The sequence below is a fragment of the Equus caballus genome, chromosome 19 (genome assembly GCF_041296265.1).
Source record: "Equus caballus isolate H_3958 breed thoroughbred chromosome 19, TB-T2T, whole genome shotgun sequence".
NCBI classification, from domain to species: domain Eukaryota; kingdom Metazoa; phylum Chordata; class Mammalia; order Perissodactyla; family Equidae; genus Equus; species Equus caballus.
The window spans coordinates 7048852-7072446 of NC_091702.1; the positions used below are offsets into that span (position 1 = coordinate 7048852).

General features: G+C 41.2%; 2 long non-coding RNA genes across 2 annotated transcripts; both read left to right on the forward strand.

Moving 5' to 3' along the window:
- The first annotated feature begins 7511 nt into the window (after positions 1-7511).
- On the forward strand, positions 7512-10049 carry LOC138919070 (uncharacterized). The gene is made up of 3 exons (XR_011428966.1): positions 7512-7635; positions 9468-9539; positions 9937-10049. It is a non-coding gene; the product is annotated as an uncharacterized lncRNA (long non-coding RNA).
- A 5531-nt stretch (positions 10050-15580) lies between these two features.
- LOC138919069 (uncharacterized) lies at positions 15581-23572 on the forward strand. The gene is made up of 4 exons (XR_011428965.1): positions 15581-15703; positions 16114-17841; positions 19043-19192; positions 23462-23572. It is a non-coding gene; the product is annotated as an uncharacterized lncRNA (long non-coding RNA).
- Positions 23573-23595: the final 23 nt, after the last annotated feature.

Below are 23595 nucleotides of genomic sequence, written 5' to 3' on the forward strand. Positions count from 1 at the left end.
ACCATGATAGGGAGTCTTCAGGGAGATGCTGATGGGATGTTATGCTCTTGTAAGAGCAGGGATTTTAATGCAGTTCGTTATTTTTCTACTGCTGTAACTATAACATAATACACATAGTTTTCTATAATTTGACTTAAATTTTGGTATTTAACATAGTGAGTCTGTGTGGTGTTGGAAAAATTAATCATATCTATATTCAGAAGAGGCGAGTTTTCTTACTCGTCCTTCACGCAAATGATTTGAACAGGCTGTTTGATTGTTCTTAGTCTCAGCTCTATCATACATAATCCTTCAGTAATTATTCTAAGCTCACAGAGTTAAAGACTAAATAAAGCCAACAGTTCATACATTCAATCACATACTTACTGAGTGAATGTTTCTTTGGTTGTTGTAGTATGAGAGACACTGCTAGGCCCTGAGCATAAAACAATGGAAAAACACAGTGACATTTTTGATTTCTCCTCTCACGGAGTCTGAAGTCTAATGAGTGAGGCAGATATTATTAAATAATTTTTGTTGTTAGTGCGGTCGAGTTGATTCTCACTTCCTACCGACCCTGTGGACAGCAGAGCGAACCCTGCCCAGTCTTTCTGCACCATCTTCTCACCTTCCGGTGCTGTATCAGACAATGCTCTGCTGCGACCCACAGGGTTTTCATGGCCGATCTTTTCAGAAGTGGGTGATGGGTCCTTCTTCCTAGTCTTTTGGAGTCTGGAGGCTCCACTGAAACCTATCCACCATTGGTGACCTTGCTGGTATTTGAAATACAGTGGTACAGCTTTCAGCATCACAGCAACACACAACACCACGTGTGACAACTGACAGGTGGGTGATGTGGTTCCCTGATCAGGAAGTTAACCTGGTGGTGAGAGTGTCAAATCTTAACCACTAGACACTAGGGCTGGCAATTAAACAAATGAAAATTTAATTTTGGAAAAAGCTAAGAAGACAAGATATGCAGTATTATTTGACAGCATATAATAGAAACCTCAGTCTGTGGGTCAGAGGAAGGATTCCTGTAGGTATTAACGTTTCATAGTACATGACACCACTTAACTTACGTAATTTAGGAACCTATTAGATGTGTGTCTATATATGAGACTCTAAGTTCTTTCAGGGAAGGGATTTCAGTATTTTTTTCATTGCTCTATGTCCCAGTGCCTAAAATAGTGCATGGATGGATGGATGAAGCTAGCACAGTGTTTATTAGGCCGGTTAATGACTTTCTTCCACTGTCATATTGTGACACTTAATAGAAACTCAATTGTTCTCAAAATTTTCAGTTTTTAAGAAACTTCAGATGCAGGAAATATATTTTTAGTTTATTCATTCAACATCCCTTTGAAAGTTATAGAGTATCTACTATTGCCAAACACTGTGTCACCAAAAGGAAAACTACCCGCCTCTTTCCTCTATATTCAGAAAACACTTCACTTCTGACACCAAATGTCCAGAGTTTTCCATGCCAACCAATGCTCTAACTCTTCAGACACCCGCTGGTGCCCTCCACTTCAATTACGGCACTACCTACCCAGAGTCGGTGCAGAATCCACAGTTTAAGGGCTCAGTTCCACAAGACTGGCTCCACTTAAGCGCCAACCGCAAATGGCGGATCCTCAGCTTACCCAAATTTTGTCTGACGTGTCTACAAATCTGGAGTTCCCATGACCCCATCCTCAGTCCTGTAAAAGAATAAGTAATATAATGGGTTTAAGGTGCTGCATTAATAAGAGCTGCCATTGATTAGCTGTCTAAAAAGAACTCAAACTTTAATTTGAATTCATTTCATTATCTCTAATTACGTCTACAACCGTGAAAGAAAGCTATCACTTATATTCTTCAATTATGGAAACTGAGGATCCACTAATTTAAGCAGATTATCCATGCCACCTGGGCAAAACTGGTGATTTGGACCTAGGACTGCCTAGTTCTTAATTTTTCTTAAGAACTCTTCTATTCATATGCCATTTAGAAGTGTGGTGTTTATTCTCTTAATATCTGGGGATTTTTAAGCTATCTTTCTGCTATTGATTCTAGTTTAATTCCATTGTGGTCTGAGAGCATTCTTTGTATTATTTCTATTTTTTTGTTTGTTAAGATTATATTTTAAAGCCCAGAAAGTAGTCTATCTTGGTGAATATTGCGTATAAACTTGAGAAATATGTGTATTCTGCTGATGTTGGATGGAATGTTCAATAAATGTCAATTAGATCCAGTTGATTGATGGTGCTGTTCAGTTCAGCTGTATCCTTGCTGATTTTCTGCAGGCTGAGTCTGTCAATTACTGGCAGAGAGATGTTGAAGTTTTCAGCTATAACAGTAGATTTAACTATTTCTCTGTACACTTTGCATTAGTTTGCTGGGGCTACCATAACAAGGTACCACAGATGAAGTGGCTTAAACAACAGAAATTTACTTTCTCAAAACTCGAGAGGCTAGGAGTCTAAAATCAAGCTGTCAGCAGGTTTGGATTCTTCCAAGGCCTCTCTCCTTGGCTTGCAGATGCTTGCGTTCTCCCTGTCTTCACATGGTCTTCTGGATGTGTCTGCGTCCTAACCTCCTCTTCTTATGATGACTCCAATCCTATTGGATTAGGGCCCACAGTAATGAACTCATTGTAACATAATTACATCTTTGAAGAACTTATCTTCAAATACAATCAAATTATAAGGTACTGGGGGTGAGGACTTCAGCATATGAATTTGGGGGGGCACAATTCTATCAGTGTTTGCCTCACATATTTCATGCTCTGTTAGATGCATACACATTAAGGATTGTTATGTCTTGGAGAACTGACCATTTTATGATTATGTAATGTGTCTATCACTGATAATTGTAGTTTTTCAGAAGTCCTTCTGCTTTGTCAGAAATTAATATAGCTAACTCCAACTTTCTTACTGTTACATTAGGATGGTATATATCTCCCTATCCCTTTACTTTTAATATGTCTGTGCCTTTATAGTTAAAATGAGTGTCCTACAGAGAGCATATAGTTGGGTCTTGCTTTTTTGGTCCACTATCTGTCTTTTATTTGGTGAATTTAGACCACTCAAACTGGAAGTGATTGTATATCTGTTGGATTGCTATCAACCCTGTTTGTAACTGTTTTCTACCCACTGCAGTTATTCTTTTTTTATTCTCTCTTTTTTTCTTTTCTCTGTTTTTCTCTTGCTTTACTTGAGAACTTCATATGATTCTATTTTTTCTTCTCTATTGGCACATCAATTATACTTCTTCTAAAAATAACTTTAGGGGGTGGCCCCATGACACAGTGGTTAAAGTTTGGCATGCTCTACTTTGACAGCCTGGCTTCGCGGAGTCGGATCCTGATTGCAGACCCACACCACTCATCAGCGATGCAGTGGCAGCACCCCACATACAAAATAGAGGAAGATTGGCATGGACGTTAGCTCAGGGAGAATCTTCCTCAGCAAAAAAATAAAGAAAGAAAATACTTTAACAATTGCCCTAAATTTTGCAATGTATGTCTACAACTAATCTAAATCCACTTTCAAATAGCACTCTATCACTTCACAAGTAGTGCAGGTAGCTTATAATCTAGTGTTCCCAATACCTTCTTCCCATCTTTACTCAATTGATGTCATTCATTTCACTTATTCATAAGCTATAATCACCTACTACCTTGCTGCTATTATTGTTTTGATCAGTTATCTATTAGAGCGATTAAGATTAAAAAATAAAAAATTGTCTTATCTTTATTTATTCCTTCTCTAATGATCTCCTTTCCTCATGTAGATCTGAGTTCCTGACATATTATTTGCCTGCTCTATGAAGAATTTATTTTAATGTTTCTTGCAAGACAGGTCTACTGGCAACACATTCCTTCATTTGTTGTTTGTCTGAGAAAGTCTTTTCTTCTTCCTACTTATGAAGGATGATTTCACAGGATAGAGAATTCTGAGTGGGTGAGTTTTTTCTTTCATCACTTTAAATAGTTTATTCCACTCTCTTCTTGCTTGCATGATTTTTGAAGAGAATTCCAATATAATTATTATCCTTGTTTCTCAATAGATAATATTTTTTCTCCCTCTACCTTCTTTCAAAATTTTCTCTTTGTCTTTGGTTTTTCTGCAATTTGATTATGATATGTCTAAGTGTAGAATTTTGGTACTTAAACTTGCTTTGTGTTCTCTGAGTTCCTAAGCTTTTGGCTTAGTGTTTGTCAACAATTGGAGAGATAAAGCAGAAAAAAAAAAAGTAAATAGTACTCCTTAAAAATTCTGTCTTCATAAGATTAATTGTATATAGGTGTATTGAGTCTAAGGATCAAAGTAATGATATTCTACTTTGACTAGTGAAAAGCAATAGGATGTCCATATTAATATGATTAGAAGGAAACATTAGAATTAAATTGGTTTAATAAGGTCCAATTCATTCAATAATCTGAAGCAAAAATGTACTATTTTAGTATATAAATAAAATAAGAAAGTGATATTATGTATAGTTAAGAAATAAAATAAACACTGAACTTCAGTTAATTAATACATGTGAAATAGATTTTAGAAACATGGATTTAAGATATGAAAACTTCAGAAAAGTGAAGTGGAATTAGTTTCCAATTTTCAAGATTTACTTACTTCACCTCTTGTAAGCCAAAGCCAGTGATTTTTTTTAATGGTTATGGACCTATATCCACATTCATGTATGTCTATAAGTGTTGTTTGCTTTTCTTTTTGCATACACTATATATTATTTACTTCTCAGCATTTAAAATAATGACAATTGTGTAATTCCAAGACTAAGAAATTTAATGGGGCAAATTCTTAGTTAAAATGTTCTCTATTACTTTGTTTTTAATCAACTATAAGCTAAAGGATCAAAACTGTAACAGAAAACGTAAAAAGAGTACATGTTATTTTCCTAGGATAGCACTCTTACAACTTGTGTATTCTCATAGCTATAACACAGCATAGGAAAGTACAAACGAGGTGATCTATTTTTTTCAAGAAAGTTTTAAAGATATACAATTTAAGGCCATAGTTTCTTCATTTTTCACAGTGCAATCCATTTGCCAACCCTTTTCGCCCTTCCCTTTTCAGAACCCTGAACAACCAAGCTACATCTTACTGTGAACAAATTAGTTTTGACACCTTGAGACATTTAATTATTTGCAAAAGTGAGTCAGATGAAGGTGAAGTTGAGAGAAATGTTTTAAGCTCTAGGAAGATATATATGCTCAAAATTCCATTAGTGAAAAGTCCATAAATAAACATAATGGAAATGTACAAATAAACTTCCAAATTTTTAGGAAATGAACATATTACAAAATAGAAATGTAAAGTTTAGCAGGTAATCAGAGTCTTTACATCCTACTATTCAGAAGTCTTTTTCAGAGGTGCAGGAAATCTCAGAGAACGAAGTGAATGTGGTGTTCATTCAGCGCAGCCACTCATTTTACAGTGGCGGGAACTGAGGTGCAGAGAGGGTAAGGGATTTGCCAGGAGGTTAGGGTCACTTGCCAGTGTCTATTAAATTCAGTGAGAGAAACAACATCTAGGTTTCTTATTTGCCCTATATTATGTTATTAATTTCATTTGCCAATAACAATAGCAATTTAGGGGCATCTGAAGTCTGATGCTATGGATAACCTTTTTAATGAGCAAGTTGTGCTAATTAAATTTGTATAATCATAAAAACGGTATAGCTAATTTTTCCAAATACATCTATGGCTATGCTGATTTAAATGGCTATAATTAGAGAATTCTGAGAATTTTTAATCTATTAACTATTCCATTCATTTATTAATTAATAATTAGTAAATGTTTATTAAATGAACTATTTTGTGAATATGTGTGTGTGTGTGTATGTGTATTCTAAAGTTTGTTTTCCCTTACAATTTTTACAATCTTAAAAAAGTGTTAGGGGCTGGCCCCACCGCCTGGAGGTTGAGTTTGGCACACTCCGCTTCAGTGGCCTGGGTTCTGTTCCTGGGCACAGACCTACACCACTCATCAGCAGCCATGCTGTGGCAGCAACCCACACACAAAATACAGGAAGATTGGCACAGATGTTAACTCAGAGTGAATCTTCCTCAATAAAAAGAAAGCAAAAGAAAGATCGCCTTCTTCTGAGAGTGATAATTAGTTGAATTTGGTACATAAAATTAATATTTCAATTGATGTTTATTCATATTCATCCATGTAAGTTAAAATGTTTTAAGATATGAGATGCAAAATATGTCATGAAAACACATTTTTTTTGTATTTTGGCCTGTCAATATGTTTAAGATATAATGTGAAATATAATTAAGCTTTTTGCATTAAAGTGTATGAGAAACATTATCACATCATTTTTATCATACTTATAAGTGTAAGTATATTCAGCTTGAAACTGTTAAAAGTAAGTCTAGATAAGTCTAGGTAGAAGTGTCAATAGAAAAATACAAGCAGAAATATATAAATATCATACAATAAAAGAGACTATAAGTCTAGGACAAAATGTCCTTTTTATATATGCTGATTTTTCTCTGTTCAAAATTCACACATGAATATTCTGCATACATTATATTCCTTAATATTGAAATACTTGGAAATTTTCTTTAAACGTGCCCAAATTCAAAGTTACTAATTGTTTTAATGAAGACATTCCCTACTATTTTCTAAATAAAAAGGGGTAATGTTATTTTAGAAATAGTGCGGACTTTCCTCCTTTTGTGATAATTCGTCTGGCTTACTTTTCATAGTTATTTTCATTTTCCGTTTCATTACAGTATTCTGAAATGTTTATAGAATCCCCCACTATAATCAAAAGATTGGTAGATTTCTAATCGCTTTAAATGATGCATACACGTATCTTTGTTTTGTCAAATATATTTAAAAAATACTCCTTTTTTAATGCTGAATGATGAAGTTGTAGAACTACTCCCACATCCAGGAAGCTGTGGATTATCCACGTATCTAGCTGTGCATAGCTCTATAGATTTATTCTTTGTCTATTTATTGCATCGTTGAAATGTTTTTACAGAATAAATTCTCTTAGCAAGATTATAATAAAAATTACTTCGACTTTTGAAGAACAGAGTCTTTCATGGTTAATGACACACAAAGTTCTGCTCGAAGTTTCCTTAACATCTCAATAAAGTATTTTGATATTTTACAATTATTCTGATGCTATAGGATCACATGTGATTTGTTTTCTATTTAATTATTTTTATTAATTTCTATTAAGGTAATTTTCCATTTATTTGTTTGAAAAATTCTATGTTCACAGTTAATTTGACCAAAACTTTATTTACTTCTCTAGGAAGGAAAATAGGGGAAATTGTCAACACATTATATAACTAAGGACAATATTCAACACATTAAACAAAGATGGGAGTAGTCATTTTTTTCAGACAATAACTAGCAGCAAATACTTCGATACTATAATTGACATCCATAAACTACTTTCCTTGAAGCATCTAAAAGTAATTTGTAGAAATTACTTAATTAGCCTCTCAGCAGTTCCCGGAAGTGGATTGCATTGTAATTACAGTGTACTTTGTATTCACAGTATTGATGGAGAGCATGAGCGCAGATATCTGTACAGCGCTACATGTGCAAAGGAAGCCGGGACCCGGTCAATAGGAAAGCCTGCACGGGCACATTCCTCACACTTGTTCGCTAAGGGGGACAGGTAACCAAGGTTGTTTTGTGTACTCTTCCTCCTCGTTAGTTTAGGTTTCCCCCAAAATATCTCACCGACTTTCGCATTTTTTCTGTTCTCTTTGCTCTCTGTCACAGACAAAAAAATTTAGATGTTTTGAAAAATAACTCACTGAGAATATACACTTCATGTTGTTTTCATAGGCTAAGAAAGAGGGAGACACAGATACAGAGGGAGACACAGAGGGAAAGAGTACAAATTTAGGAAAAGTCATTGGCAAGTGAAATTAAATGCCCAAAGCATGAAAGCTTATAGAAAGTTCAGGAAATACTTCTTACATTTGATGAGTCCAGAGTGGACAATACATCGGAAGTGTACTAAATTGAGTAATTGGAACAAATGCTTCTTTCCTTTCTGCATCCAGGCAGTTGGTCACATAACCCTGCATTTTCTCCCTTTAGAGGCAGAGGTTATTTCTCTAACCTTTGTCTTTGGACTGGGGCATGTGGTTCCCTGATTCAAAGGATGCTAGCAGACATTGTGCAAATTGAGGCTTAAAATGGACTTGCACAGTTGGACTTTCCTTCATGTGGTTCTTGTATTGCCACAGTAAGATGTCTCTGGGGCCCATCCAGTGGCATAACAGTTAACTTCGCATGCTCCGCTTCAGAGGCCCACGGTTTGCCTGTTCCGATCCTGGGTGTGGACCTACACACACTTCTCAAATCATGCTGTGGCAGGCGTCCCACATATAAAGTAGAGGAAGATGGGCAAAGGTGTTAGTTCAGGGTCAATCTTCCTAGCAAAAAGAGGAGGTTTGGCGGTAGATGTTAGCTCAGGGCTAATCTTCCTCAAAAGAAGAAGAAGAAGAAGAAGAAGAAGAAGAAGAAGAAGAAGAAGAAGAAGAAGAAGCAGCCTCTGCTAGCCTGCTGATACATAGAGGATGGGAGACAGATGAAAGAAACTGGCAATCTCTAGCTTGGAGCTAAGCCCAGATGAGCCCACCCTAAATAAACTTACGTACAAACTCACAGATGAAAATGAATGATTTCCATTTCAGGATCCAGAATTTTGGGGTAGTTTGTTTCACAATATTATTTTGGCAGCATTTGACCGATATAGAATGACACAGTGGAAATTGTAAGTTAGATTCAAGATATAGAGAGACTTTTATTTTAGATTTCATTTTTCTATAAGAAACTGTTCATTTTTGCATTTGTATACGCATTCACATGTTAGGGATAAACTAAACAAGAGCTTTAATTTACAATTTGATTTCAGTGTCAGTATTTAGAAGGCTCTGTTACATGGTGACTTAACATTGTTTCTGGTCTTGACCTTAAAGAAACAGACAGCCAATTATTTCTCCAGCCAAAATGGCTTCACCTGGGATCAGCAAAGAACTGCAATTTGGAGTGTGCAACTATGGCGAGCCACATGCAAGTCCTGAGCAACAAGGGGAGGAGAAACCCTCTTATAGAGGAGCAAAGAAAGTTGGGAGAGCTATTGTAAGCAAAAAGCCCATTGGAGGAGACTGGGAGATCAAAGCGTGGCGGCTTTTCATTGGCTGTGTTGTGACAGTCTCTCATTGGCTATTACTGGGCAGGAAGAGGAAGTCTTCTTCCTGTTGGGCTCTGCAATGGTTAATACATGTGAGAGCTCTCCTTTCTGGCCTCTCAACTCTATTTTAAGTGAGGTTTCTGTTTATTGATTTTCACACTGCTATTGCTGATCGAGCATATTCTTGACTAATAACTGTGAAATCTTTAGGTTACCTTCATTTCAAATTAGAATAAAACACCAATACCATGAGCAAAGCTTGTTGATAAAATTATTGCTAATAGCTGTATATTGACTTTCAGATATTGGTGAAATATTTGAGTCACACAAATGTTAAAGCTCATGAAACAAGCATGATGAAGTCCATGAGTGAGGTAGGAATTGCAAAAATTTAATACTTTTTTAAGCCTTTATTTGTGACTATCACATAGCCTAATGTTACAGAATTACTGAATGTGGGGAAGAAAGAAGCCCATTTTCATTATCTTTCCTCAAAGACAAGACACTAGTTAAAAATGATATTAAAAGCACATTTTCATGTAGTTACAATTTTTTTTCTGGTGATGAGACCTTTTAAGATCTACCTTAGCAATTGTATCTCAATAAAGCTGAAAAAAATTTTTGCCTTGTCACAAACTTGTACATGTTGTTGAAAGAAAATGAAAAAGCAACTACTTATGGTGTTTCTGATATGATACATCATGAAGTATATTTGCTAAAATATTTAATCTAAATATAATTAATTCCTTCAACCTTGTTTCTAAATTATAGGAAATAAATGGAATTAAGAAGAAATCATTAAGTAAATCCAGAAGCAAGACAATCTATAAGACAACTGTCATTAGTTCATAAGAAATTAATGTCACAAAATAAAAAAGTTGAAGCAAGTTGAGAGTCGAAAAGTGACTAAGAAGATATAACAACCAAATTCAAGGAGTGAAATTAAATTGTATCGTATATCTAAAAATATTTATGAAGTCATTGTTGGAAAAACTCAGAGTATAAATATGCTATCTAGGCATGAAGTGTCATGGAATCTATACGTGAATTACAAGTGATTTAAAATAAATAAAAGAGAGACAGAGAAAAAGAGAGAGAGGGAGAGTCAGCAAATAAGGCCCAAGGTTAACCGTGAAATCTGTGAAGAAGGAGTAAAATTATTTATTTAACTATTTTATATACTTAAGTGTTTTCATAATAAAAATTGAGGGAAAATCAACAGCATAATTTCAACAATACCCAAAAAGTAAGTTTAAATTTCTGCTCACACACACAAAAAACAAATACTGTACTTTGTAAATAATAACACAAACTGGGGACAAATTTTATTTTACAACCAGTCATAATCGATATGTTGCTGGACCCACTCGTTGACAGTCAAGGGGATTCTAATTTGCTGCTTGCTCTAAAAAGCCCTTAACATTTTATATCAGGAAAGGTGCATTATTCAATGTGTGTAAAATAAAAGGCATGTCTTCGTAGTTAAAAATTCAGAGATTATCTGTCTATTTTGAAAACGAACCACATCCTTCTTTGGCCACATTTCTTGATTCATATTGTAAGGATGAGTTTTAATCAGGCAGCAGGCGTATGAGAAACACTAGAAGTAAAAGATCTAATGAGGATGACAATCCAAACTCAATTCAGGAAATGTTCGGAAAGCATCTTCCCTGAGCTATGAACCCTTTTACTTTGTGAGATTATTTGAATCAATCTACTTGACCACAAACAATGAAATCTTTCAAGTCCAAGTGTGGAAAAAAAGAGAAATCTTTGTCAAGTTCATTTACTGTTAGAGAATTAGGACAAACAACCAGGTGGCAGCCACTTCAGAGCTGACCAAAATCTAATGTGATTCTCCACACCCCTCTGGAGAAAGTGGGTATTATGTAGAATGTTGCCATCTTGTGCATGCTATGAGATCCGGCAATGCTGAGAAATAATTTTCCTTTAAAAAATCTGACTCAAAACACCTTTTGTAATTTATATTTGATAGTAAAAATTTTCAGTTTTTAGATTTAATTCTTAATCTCAGAAGCTTATTCTTTTTAGCAATGTTTGCCATTGATCTGGGCTTGGACAGGGAATTAATTTTAATATACACCCATTTCATTTGGTAAAAATGTATACTTGCAGCATCACTAAATCATACAAATATAAAATTGATTATAAATATTAAATACGTTATATTTAAATGCATATAACCATTTTTCAAACACCTTATTTAATTTTAAAATTGTTGACATTTTACTTTTTCAAATAAATTTTATCTAACTTTATCTTCTTCAAATATTCAAGTACGTCAAATAATTTTGTTACGCTAGCTTAATTTTACCTTGTTTTCCATTTCATTTTTAACATATTCAGTTTACCTGTATAAGTGTTCTAGTATTAGAAAGTCAAAGAAATTGGCAAGTTAGGATGCTTTCAAAGGGAAATTTAGTATTACTATCATCGATGGCAGTGATACTGTGAAGTATTAGAAATAACATACTAAATATTTGCAGATAGGGTGGCTATATAGAATGAGTCTTGAGTGAAGTGTGATGCTTTAGTCATACACTTTATTGTATTTGCTCATCTCTCAGAGGTATTCACTAAAACTGGGGCACTAACCATGTGAAGAAATGCGCATTCTCCGTGCTTTAGAATTTCATTCCCTGTGTACCAAGTACAAAAACCTGTAGTTTTCTCAAGAAACTTTACCTTCAAAATCTCTACATAAAAGAGCATTATGAATATTTTTATCAGCTGTATTTTAGCATTAAGTAAATAACTCAAATAAAGATTGGCTTGGCGTGTAACTGGTTTTAAGTGTGTCTAGTGGAAATTAGAAAGGTCTTTTTCTTTAAATGATAGATTTGTGATCACTGACTTAGCCTCCGTATCTGTCACTGGTCTGTTCAGTTGTCTGTTTCCTCATGAGTGAGACTGGGTAGGTTGTTGCTAGGAACTTACTCAGTCTGCTGGGTCACCCAGTGTGTTAGTGAGCAAGAGCTCAGAAGCGTCTCTATGATCTTATTTCTGAAGCATCGATTGTGAGGCCTCCTCTTTCACTTCTCATTTACTTTACTTGATTGTTCTCTCTTTTCTTCTGTCAGGTGTTCTGTCTTCTAAGGGTTGCTCAATTTTATTTTTTCAAAAAATTGACTCCTCCTTTTGATCTTTTGTCTTTCTCCTCTATTTCCTTTCTTCTGTTCTCACCTTTGTGACTTCCATCCTTCTGTTAGCTTTGGATTCAGTTTTCCCTTTTCCTAGTTCTGTGTGTTCTCACTTAGGTTGTCAATTTGAGGTCCTTCTTCTTTAAGACGTTACAAGTTGATCACTGTAAACTTCCCTCAGTATTATTTTTGCTGCATCCCATAACTTTGGTGTGTTTTTAATGCTTTTTGTTTGTCTTGAGCTATTCTTTAATTTCCCTCTTGATTTCCTCTTTGACCTAATGTCTGTGTAAGAGGCTGCTGTTTAATTTCCATCTCTAATGATCCAGGTTTCCTCCCGATATTGATTTCTAGTCTCACGCCATTGTGTTCAGGACAGATGCTTGGTATGATTTCAATCGTCTTAATTTTGTTAAGATTTGTTTTGTGACCTCAAACGTGATCTCTTCTAAAAATACTCTGTGTGCTCTTGAGAAGAAGGTGTATTCTGCTGCTCTTCAATAAAATGTTCTTAGTATTTAATGTCATTTATTTCTGCCATGTCCTTATTTTCCGTCTGGATGTTCTATCCATTGTTGAAAGATGGGTCTTGAATTCGCCGACTTTCAACTTGTATAATCTAGTGTTCAGAATACATAAATATCTCTTAGAACTCAATAATAAAAGACAAATAAAACAATTAAAATAGGCAAATGGTTGAAATAGACATTTCTCCAGAAGATATGCAGATGGCCAATAAGCACAAGAGAGATGCTCGATGCCATTCATGATTAGGGAAAGGGAAATTCAAACCACAATGTGCTACTGTTTCGAACTCAGTATGTAGGCTGTATTCAACATAAAGGAAAATCCCAAGTGTTGGTAAAGATGAGGAAGAAGGGGAGCCCTCATACATCACTGGTGGGAACGTAAAATGATGCAGCCACTGTAGAGCACAGCTTTGCATTTCTTAACATCTTCAAGCAATCATTGCCTTTGAGTTGGACAGTCCATTGTGAGGCATCTCCAAAAGAACATGGAAAACATATGTTCGCAGGAAAACCTGTCCATGGACATTCAAAGCAGCATTATTCACAGTAGCCCAAAAATGAAATAAACCCAATTTTCCACCAAATTAAGAACACATAAAGCAAATGTGGCATATTGATACTATGGGATATAACACAGCCCTAAAAAGGAAGAAAGCACTGCTACGTGCTAGGCCCTGGATGATCCTTAAAAAAGTGTGCTAATTGAAGTGGTACACAAAGCCACAGATTCTATGATTCCATTTGAATGAAATGCCCAGAATAGCAAATCTGCAGGGATAGGAAACAGATAAGGTCTTTCTGTGGACTTGGGTTAGGGCAAAGCACAGAGACAGCGAGGCTGGGTTTCTTTGCAAGGTATTAAAAATGTTCTGGAATTAGACAGTAGTGATTGCCACACAACATTCTCATTGTCCTAAACGTCACTGACTTGTGTACTTTCAAGTACTTAAAATGGTGTATTTTATGTTGAGCAGATTTTCTTCAGTGAAAATTTGAAATTAGGGTAATTCATGCAGCTATTAGGGGTAAGGCACGGTGTAGCCCTGAGAGTAAACAGCTGATTAGGGTCTAGTAGCAAGTACGAAAATCACACAAGCAACAGTCTGAGATCCAGTCCATAGTCATGGTCTCCACCTTGAAAAGACCAGCCAAGAAAATAGGTCAGTGGTCTTGGGGGCCCTGGGAATCTGTTCAGAGATCTCAGTAATACTGGGCAGTATTCTCACCTCTTGGACCCTCTGGTGTAGGTAGGTTTGAACTTGTCAGTTGTTGATGTACATGCAGGTGGTAGACCATGGGAGGGCCCCGACCCCTCCTTCCTTGGCCAGTAGAGATAGTCTGAGGCCAGGTGGTTTCCTAAAATCATTTGGCAGAGACTTAGGCGACTGTCCTACAAGGAGTAGAATAGAGTCTCATGGAGCTGCTGTCCGTGTTGGGTTGTTTGTCCACACTTCTGGGTGGCCTCAGTTACCTGCTTTTCTGTGGCTAGGGCCACTCCTCTATGCCAGTCCAGTCATCCTAGTAGAACAGACATATCTCTTTGGGTCGGTGGTAGCCTGTCAGGGCAGGAAACTCAGGGACTCTTGGTCTGTGGGGTGCACCTCTAGGGGCAGGTCGGTGGAGACAATGATGTACTGCAGAACATCGCCTGGGGAAAGCTGGTCAGAGGATGTGGGGGAGAGCGGGGTACCAGGGAGCGCCTCGTGACGTGCGCCCACAGGAAGACCCGAAAGTAGATGTTCCTGCTATGAAATATTCACCGGCTCTTGGTGGTCAAACCAGCGATTGGTGCCCATCCACTGGCTCCCTGTGCTCTACGATTCCAGGTGGTGCAACCAAAGGGTGTGTGGGCTAAGAGCTGCTTGTGCCCTGGCACAGAATCACCAAGGTGGCCTCAAAGGCTCCCCCAAAACGACTCCTCAAAAAACAGTTGGGGCAGAAATTGGGTGGAGCATTTTTAAGGGAAGCTTGCAGCAAAGATGTTGTTCGATGGAGCTGGCTAAATTTGAGTTTCTCATCAGGGCAGGCACTTCAGCTGGGGTACCGGTGATTGGAGGCCGTGTGACAGGCCCACCAGTTTCTGAGTCCCGATGCTGGGCAGCCCGCTCAGCCCACTGGACTGATGAAGTGGTGCTTACGAAGCCTCTTGCTGGCCTTGTGGAAAGCAGGGCAGTGTGGTGGGAGAAGTCGTGACAGTGTCAGAGGGAGTCATGGCGGGGATTGCGGTGTGGAAGGGGGAGAACTGGAGGCAGATGCAGTGGATGTGTGACCAACAATGGTCAGGAAGGGAAACCCGGGTGTACCCGGGGCCAGCAGGGGGCCAGCAGAGTCAAGTGTCAAAACCAGACGGCGGGCCCCAAGAGGAGCCTCTTACGCTAAGCCCCACGTCACCAAACCGACTCTTGACTTCATTAGATTTTCGACTCTCCTGGAAACAGAATCTTAACCCACTGGATCAGGAATCCCCCAATCAGCACTAGATAGGTGTTCCACATCGTAGACTCCTGCTGTCCCGTGAGGAAAGTAACCTTGCAATAAGCCAGCCACCTTCCCGCCTGCTGTGACTTCTTTTCCTTCTCCCTTCTGCCTTTCAAAGTCTTTCATTCCGTACAGCTCCTTGGAGCTCCTTTCTATCTGCTAGACTGGATGCCTCTGGGTGCAGGAATTGGTGAATAAAGCAATGGAGTTCTTTAGACTTACACAGTTGCATTTTGTTTCTTAACGGCTTGGTGGCAGCAGTGGGATTGGAAGGAGACTTCTCATGGCTTCGCGGATGAGAAACACAAGCATTGGTACCCATGAAGCCTTTGGATTCTCCGTCTTTTTTGCTGTCTCTGAGGGCTGTGGGTAAGTGTCTCGTGCATCTCAGCTCCACTCTCCTTGCATTGAGCTCCTGAGCTAAGTGACTTTCCAGGCGCAGGTTAACGGGCCAGTGTAGTCTGACAGGATGCTCTAGCAGAGCATCTGTCTCAGCCCTGGGTTCGTCCACAGTGCCAGTCAGAGTCTTAGCAGGCAGCTGGAGCTGGCAGATGGTTCCCTGGGACGCTGAGTCTCTAGCCCTTGGTTAGTCCACAGTCCCAAATTTGGTGGGGTCCGCTGATTCTGCCTGCAGTCCCAACTGTTAGGGTCTGCTGGTTACGTGCATAGTTCTGGCCAGGGGAGAGGGTGGCACAGACTTGTGCCATATCCACACCCAGTCCTTGAAAACTTCCCACATGCATTTGACACGCATTTTTCTCTCCTTTGACTGGATGCAGATGTCGATAAGTTCTGAGGAAATGGCAAAGGCACAGTGCGGAGGAATTCTGGGACCCTGCGTGACTACTTGGAAGAGTGCTGTCCCCTCCACCTGAACACCACCCGGCACTACCAGAAATGAGAGGCGTCCGGTGATCGTGGATTGGAAGCCTCCATGTTGCTAAGATGTCAACTTCTTCAAAGAAATGAGCCAATTAAATGCAGTCCTTATCAAAATCCCAATGACATTTTGTGCTGAAAAACACCCATCCTAAAACTCGTATGGAATCTCAAGTATGCCCAGATGTCTAAAATAGTCTTGAAAGGAAGTACTAATTTGGAGGACTCTCTTTTTACTGATTTAAAACTTGCTACAAACCTACAATATCAAAACAGCATTGTAATGGCGTGAAGACAGACACATAGACAATCGGAACAGAATAGAGAGCCCAGAAATAAGATTGCCAAGGTTATTCAACAGTGGGCAAACAGTCTTTTCAACAAGTGGTTCCTGAAAAAGTGGATATCTTCATGCAAAAAATAAACTTGGATTCTTGCCTCACACCAGATATAAAACTTAATTCTCAATGGATCATGATCCAAATGTAAGAGCTGAAACTCTTTGAAGAAAACATAGGAGAAAACTTACCACAATAGGATTTGGCAATGATTTCATGGATATGACACTCAAGGCATGGGCAATAAAAAAAAGAGTACACATGCCAAAATTCATGAATATTAAAACTTTTCTGCCTCTGAAGACAATATCAACAGAGTAAAAACACAACCCATGCAGCATGGGAGGCCATATTTGCAAATGATCTATCTGACAAGGGCTGAATATCCAGAATAGATATAGAACTTCTAAAATTAACAACAACAAAACAAACAACCCAAATCAAAAACGAGCCAGGTACTTGAATAGACTTTTCCTCCAAGAAGATACGCAAATGGTCAACAAGCATATAAAAAGATGCTTATCGTGACTAATCACTGGGGAAATGTAAGTCAAAATCTCAGTGAGACACCACCTCACCTCCATGTGACGGCACTCCAAAAAATAGACAGTGAAGAAAGGACTCAAACAAATGTTGGCAAAGATGTGGAGAAATTGGACGCAGGTACACTGTGGCTGGAATGTAAAACGGTATAGTTGCTGTGGAAATCAGCATGGCAGTTCCGTAAAACAATTAAAAATTAGAATCACTGAGTGTCCCCTCAATTGTACTTTGGGATATATACACAGCACAGCTGAAAGCTTGGTCTCAAAGACATATTTGAACACCCATGTTCATGGCATCATTGTTCATGATCGCTGAAATGTGGAACAACCCAAGGATCCATCCAGGGGTGAATGGAGAAGCAACATGGGCATATCGACACACAACTGCATATTATTCATCCTCAAAAACTAAGGATATTCTGAGATATGATACAACATGGATGAACCTTTAGGACAATCAACCAGTCCCAAAAATACAGGCCTTGTGTGACTCCACTTATATGAAATTCCTGAAATGGCCAGATTCAGAGAGACGGACAGCAGATGCAGTGGTCAGGGGTGGGAGCAGAGGAATGGGAGCGACCGATGAGTGGGGACAAGGCTTCAGTTCTGTGGGGTGACAAGAGTTGTGAAGATGCATTGTGCTGATGGCTGCACCACCGTACGACTGTGGCCAACACACTGAAGATGCGCTTAATGAAATTAATGTGCTTAATGATGTGTACACAGAAAAATGGTCAAGACGGTAAGTTTTACATTGTGTGTATTTTCAGCGAATAAAAATAGATTTTCTGTTAAAAGTGCAAATACAAAGAAATGAGCAGAGTATGATTTAGTGTTGCCATTCGTGCTCTTCCATTCTGACCCTGGTGTTTGTCTCAGCCCTTGTACCTGAGACAACTTTGATCAGACAAATGCTTTCATTCTGGGCCTAAGAGAACCTTGAAATCAGAATTAAACAAATCTCTTCAAAATTTTTGTTACAATGTATATTTCAGAGAAAACTAATAAGAAGACATTTTTAATATTAAATTTAAGCTTGTTTTATATCAGTTTCAGGTCTACATCAGAATGATTCAATATGTGTGTATATTGTGAAATGATCACTATAAGAAGTCTGGTTGACGTCTATCATCAAGAGTTACAAATGTTTTTCTCGTAACGAGAACATCTAAGATTTACGCTATTAGCAACTGTCAAAATGCAATATAGTATTATTAATTCCTTGGCTGCTATAAAATAAGCACCATAAAACAATTCCAGTGTATCCATTTTATTATTAATTCACTGAATCTATTTTTTCTCAGAATCAATTAATTTTTAGGCAAATGACTGAATTTGTTTTAATCTACATCATAATATACTCACTACAGGTTCTGACATTTTAAGTTTTGTTTAGGTGTTATTCTTTCTAGTAAGTTAACATTCCTGAATCTTATCAGTCATATCAAAATATATTCTGATGTATTTCTTCTTCCGTCAATAGTTAGTCAATGATAAAGTTGACCGTGTGCCATTTTAACCATTATCAGTTTTGTATGCTGAGGGTGATTTTACCCAGTAATAGACACCGTGTAGGTTTGAAGTCTCCTTGGAGGATAAACAGTGGGGGGAGGTCAAAGCATGGTACTTGTTTCATTTGCTGAGGGTCCATTTTGACTTTGCTCTTACAAAACGTGTTCTTTGTCCATTTGGGAATCTGAAGCCCAGAAAGTTGGAGGGACTGGCCCAGACCTCAGGAGGGGGTCAGAATCCAGAAGATCAGGCAGGGCTCTGGCTTCCTTGGCCAGGGCTCAACCCCTTCCCTTCGGGTTTTCTTTGGAAACAGGGACCTCATGGTCCTAGGGGAGCCCTGCCCACCCCTGTACACGTGGGGTCATCTTCCTATTCGCATCCAATCATGCACAGGCACACTCACACCGATTTCTCCTGTGTGGACCATGCAGGGACCCCAGGAAAGAGCAGACACCAGGGAAGTGACAAGAGGCCGAGGAGAAGGCGGTCGGAGGCAGCTCTGCCATGAACAGTAGCATCCATCCTCCTGGCTACATGCCCAGAAGGCCCGAGACAGACCGAAGAATCCCTGAGGTTTCTAGGTGTGTACCTGTTCCAAGGACATCCCTGGCCCAGCCTGGAGGGCACAGGACTGGGGAGCTGGAGTCCACTTCTGTGGGCACCTGCTACTCTGATGAGCCGTTCTCCTCTTGTGTAGACATTGGGTAGAGGAGAGAAGACCTTGGTGTCCTCCAGTGTCAAGTGGAGTGCGTCCAGCGGGTGACTCCCTGGGTTCCGTATGATGCTCACGAAGGGTCTGTGGCCCTTGGTTCTCCATCGATGACGCCCTGTGCTCTGAGCACCTGAGAAAATGCTTTCCCACCTGCTGGAGATCCTTTAGAACTGAGAGAGGTTTGGGGGTTCGGGTGGATGAGAACTTGGGATAAGGAAGAACATGCCAGAGCACTGTGAACTAAGGCCAGAGTCCAGGGACAAGACCAGTCCTTGTTGGACTCCCGAGGTCCTCACTTGGCTGGAGAGGAGAATCATTGCCTTGGTTGAGGTCAGGATGCCTCCTGAGAAAAAAGGACACCCAAGTGGAGGGACAGAAAGATGAGGGAGAGGGAGGCTCCTGAGGTTCCTCCCACGGCCTGGAAGCCTGCAGGTCCTGCTCCTTTACCCCTGGGACAGTGGGGAGCCTCTGCCTTGAGGACACCCAAAGAGACTTCCTGTGTGGTGGCTTCTGCCAGGGCTGCAGTGCTGGTGCTGGCCACCAGGGGGCAGGCAGCCTCCAGCGTCAGTGGTGCCCAAGGAGGTTGAGTTTTCACTGTTGTCACTTCTATTGGGATGTAATTGCCACACAGCACTGCCTAAGTTAACACTGCTGTGTGGTACATTTCAAAATTGCTAAGAACCAAGAAGCTAAACTTCTCATCACAAGCAAACACTTACTTTTCTGTTTTCGGTGACGGATGTTAAGTGAACTGGTGGTGTCATTGCGCAGGCTGTGTGCATCCAGTCCCTGTGCTGACTTCTTAAACTTACACGGCGCCCACTCAGCCTGCCTCAGCTGCTGGAGCAGCGAACAGCCGTGCAGAGGCCTTTCCGGCTGTGCCCCGCCTCAGAGAGAACTCACTCCTCCTGGTACTAGCGCTCCTCTCCACAGTCTGACTTGGTGAAGAGCAGGAGGAGGGGACACGAGTTTCACAATTCTTCACTCAGCGACTGTGCACCGAGCACTCACCCTGTGCCAGGTGCTCAGGTGGGTGTAAGTGCAGGGCTGACAGTGACTGAGTGGTCCCTGCCGGTCAGGAGCTCACACTCTGGAGGGGACAAGGACAAAGGCCTGAAAGCAAAGACATGAGAGGGGAAAGAGCCAGCGCTGAGGGGACATTCAGGGCCCTGTGAGGGAGGGCCAGGGGTCACCGGGTGGGGGTCTGAAAGGCCTCACTGTGGTGACATTTCCTGGGACCAGAATGACAAGAGGGAGCCAGCCCTGCACAAGTCTGGGAGCGGCGTGTCAGGGAGAAGGGACCCCTGCTGTAGACGCTCATGGGCAGAAGGGGGTTTGGCCAGAGGATGTGAGAAAGATGGCCAGTGTGGCTGGAGGGAGCCTGGGGGAAAGAGGAGACGGAGGAGGGCAGGGCCAGATCGTGGGGCCTGAAATCACGGTTCCAGTGCCTTGCATCTGTAAACGGCAAATGCCTCATATCTCACAATTTTTGTGGTTGAGGAATCAGACATAGATTAGCTTGGTTCTTTTGCTCAAGATGCCTCAAGGTCGCGGCCGCGGCCTCAAGTGATGCTCGACTGGCAGAGGATTTCCTCTCAGGTTCACTCAAAGGAGTCGAGGTGCACTTTGGACTCAGAGCATGGGTTCCTTTCTGTCTGTTGGCCTGGGCGCTGCCTCGGTTCTCTCCCATGTGGGCCTCTGTGTATGGCAGCTCAAAACGTGTGTGCTTGATTCCACAGCTCAGGGACAGGAGAGAGAGAGAGAGACACGGGAAAGAGAGAGAGACGGAACTTAAGAGAGGGAATAAGAAAGAAGTGAGAGACTTTCTGTGTTTAAAATTTAGACATGACACTCGTCCACATTGGCTGTGTTCTATTGGCGAGAGCCAGTCACTAAGCACTCAGTGGTCACACAGGAATCTGTGAGGGATGTGTGTACCACGGGTGGGGATCTCTGGGAGCCACGGTGAAGGCTGCCCACCTCACAGATCAAGATGAGGCTCTTGGGTCTCTTTCTAAACAGAAGAGGAAACAATGGAGAGGTTTGAATCCAGAGGATGACAGTGTCTGGATTTCATTCATCAACCCTCTCCTTGTGCTGACATTGAAATGAGGCCAAGAGAGGAAGTGCCTGTTGCAATAGCGCATTGCTGAACCCAGGCCTGGTTTGAGTGGTGTTCATGCTACATCCCTTCTTGTAATTCTTCCATCTCTTTGTTTGTACATTCCTTGCACTTGACACCACCTCACAGGTGGTATGGATATTATTTCATATACACCTGATGATGTCCCTAGCAAGTAGATTCTAGGCGGATTCCCCTTGGGCAGGTTTGGAGACTGGGGAGGCCCTGAGAGGCACAATGAGTTTTCCAGGACAGAGAACTGGTAAGATAAAGGAGGTCTGAATTCTGCTCCGCCTCCTCAAAGCTGGGACCCTCATCACATTCCCAGGGAGCTGTGGCTGGGGCTGTGGAAGCTCCTCATGTAGAGTTAAGAAGAAGACATGGGGGTGGTTTGGGTAGGTCCGATTACAGGAAGCAGCCCAGGTAATGGAATCTTGAAAAAGTGACCTCACTTCCTTGGCGATAGACCCCAACAGATTTAGAACTCTGGTAACCAGGCAGTTAATTCTAGAGACAGACCCCTAGCCAGTTCATCTGACTGGCGACACTTCAGAGTACAACATGTTTACTTGTTGTGTACCAGTTTTCAGAGGCTCTAGGCTCAGGAAAGCCCAGAGTGTGAGACTGTTGTGTTGTTGTGGACATCGGATCAAGCCTCATGGCCAATTTGGCAGGAGGTACCCAAAGGTAATGTGGGGCAGCCCAGGGCAGCCCACTGTAGGGCAGGACACAACTCGGATCCCACCTGAGCAGCCCCATAGCCCTTGCACCTTGTGTGAGGGTTTGTGTGTGAGTGTCGGTGTGTGTGTGTATGCGTGGGTGCTGTGCGGGAAGGCAGCAGGTGAGGAGTGGGTCCCTCCTGGGCAGGAGGAGAGTGTTATGTGCTGTCAGCCAGGTGAGTCTGTCATATTGATACCCCGGGGCTTGGCTGGCAGCCTGAGCAGCTGGGTGCTGGGATCAAGCTGCTCTGCCCTTGTGTTAATCCTGAGCCGTAGAAGTTTCATCTAGTTCCCTCCCTGGTCAGATGTCTGTGCAGACGTCCCTCTGTGCCTGAATTAGGGAACAGAATTCCTCATGGGGGTGTCCCCCTGTGGCGATGTGCAGGCAGGCCCCTGATGCCTCCTGGCCCGTCTGCCGGGCACTGTCTTTCCAGAATTCCACGCAGGAGACCTTTGAAGAGCTACATGGTGGGTTCGACTTCTCTCCCTCCCTAGTCAAGGGGCAGGAGCAGCAGGCCGCCAGCAGCATCCTGTGCCGGTCTGAGGTGAGAGCAGGAGCAGAGGGTCTCCCCGCCCACCACCCCAAGATGTTCAGGTTGGGCCTGGAACCCAGGTCCGAATCTGAGCACACCCCTGGTGCCCTCACAGGGCTTTCCCACTGAGTGTCCTACGGCCTTACTCGCAAAGGAATCTGGGCCTCCTCTCCTGCCCAGCCAGCTGAGGGCTCGGGTGGAAAGACACTCTCCACATGTTTCTTGGAATCGTAGAGGAAAGGTTTACTGTTGTTGTCACTTCTCACGAGGCCATGAGGACCTTGGCATTTTGCTCCTGTTTTGATTGATGTAACTTCCCAGCTGGGAAGCTGTAGCACTCAGCGCCACTGTCCTTGCAGACCTGCTCCAAGCCTCACAAATCATCACACTTGCTAGGCTGATTACACACAAAGAGCATGGGCGTGGATTACAGGATTCTATACATTTCTCTGCACCTTGTCATCTCACAAAACACTTCAAATCAGAGCAGTTTGTTACGTGCTGTAAAACTGGTGAGTCTGTGATATTCATACCCCAGGCTGGCAACCTGAGCAGGTGGGTGCTGGGGATCAAGCTCCTCTGCCCTTGTGTTAATCCCGAGCCTTAGAAGTTTCATCTAGTTCCCTCCCTGGTCAGATGACTGTGCAGATGTCCATCTGTGCCTGAACTAGGGAACAGAAATTCTCATGGGGGTGTCCCCCTATGGCGATGTCCAGCAGGCTCCTGATGCCTCCTGGCCCGTCTGCCGGGCATTGTCTTTCCAGAACTCCACTCAGGAGATCTTTGAAGAGTTATGCGTTGGGTTCGACTTCTCTCCCTCCCTAGTCAAGGAGCAGGAGCAGCAGGCCGCCAGCAGCATCCTGTGCCGGTCTGAGGTGAGAGCAGGAGCAGAAGGTCT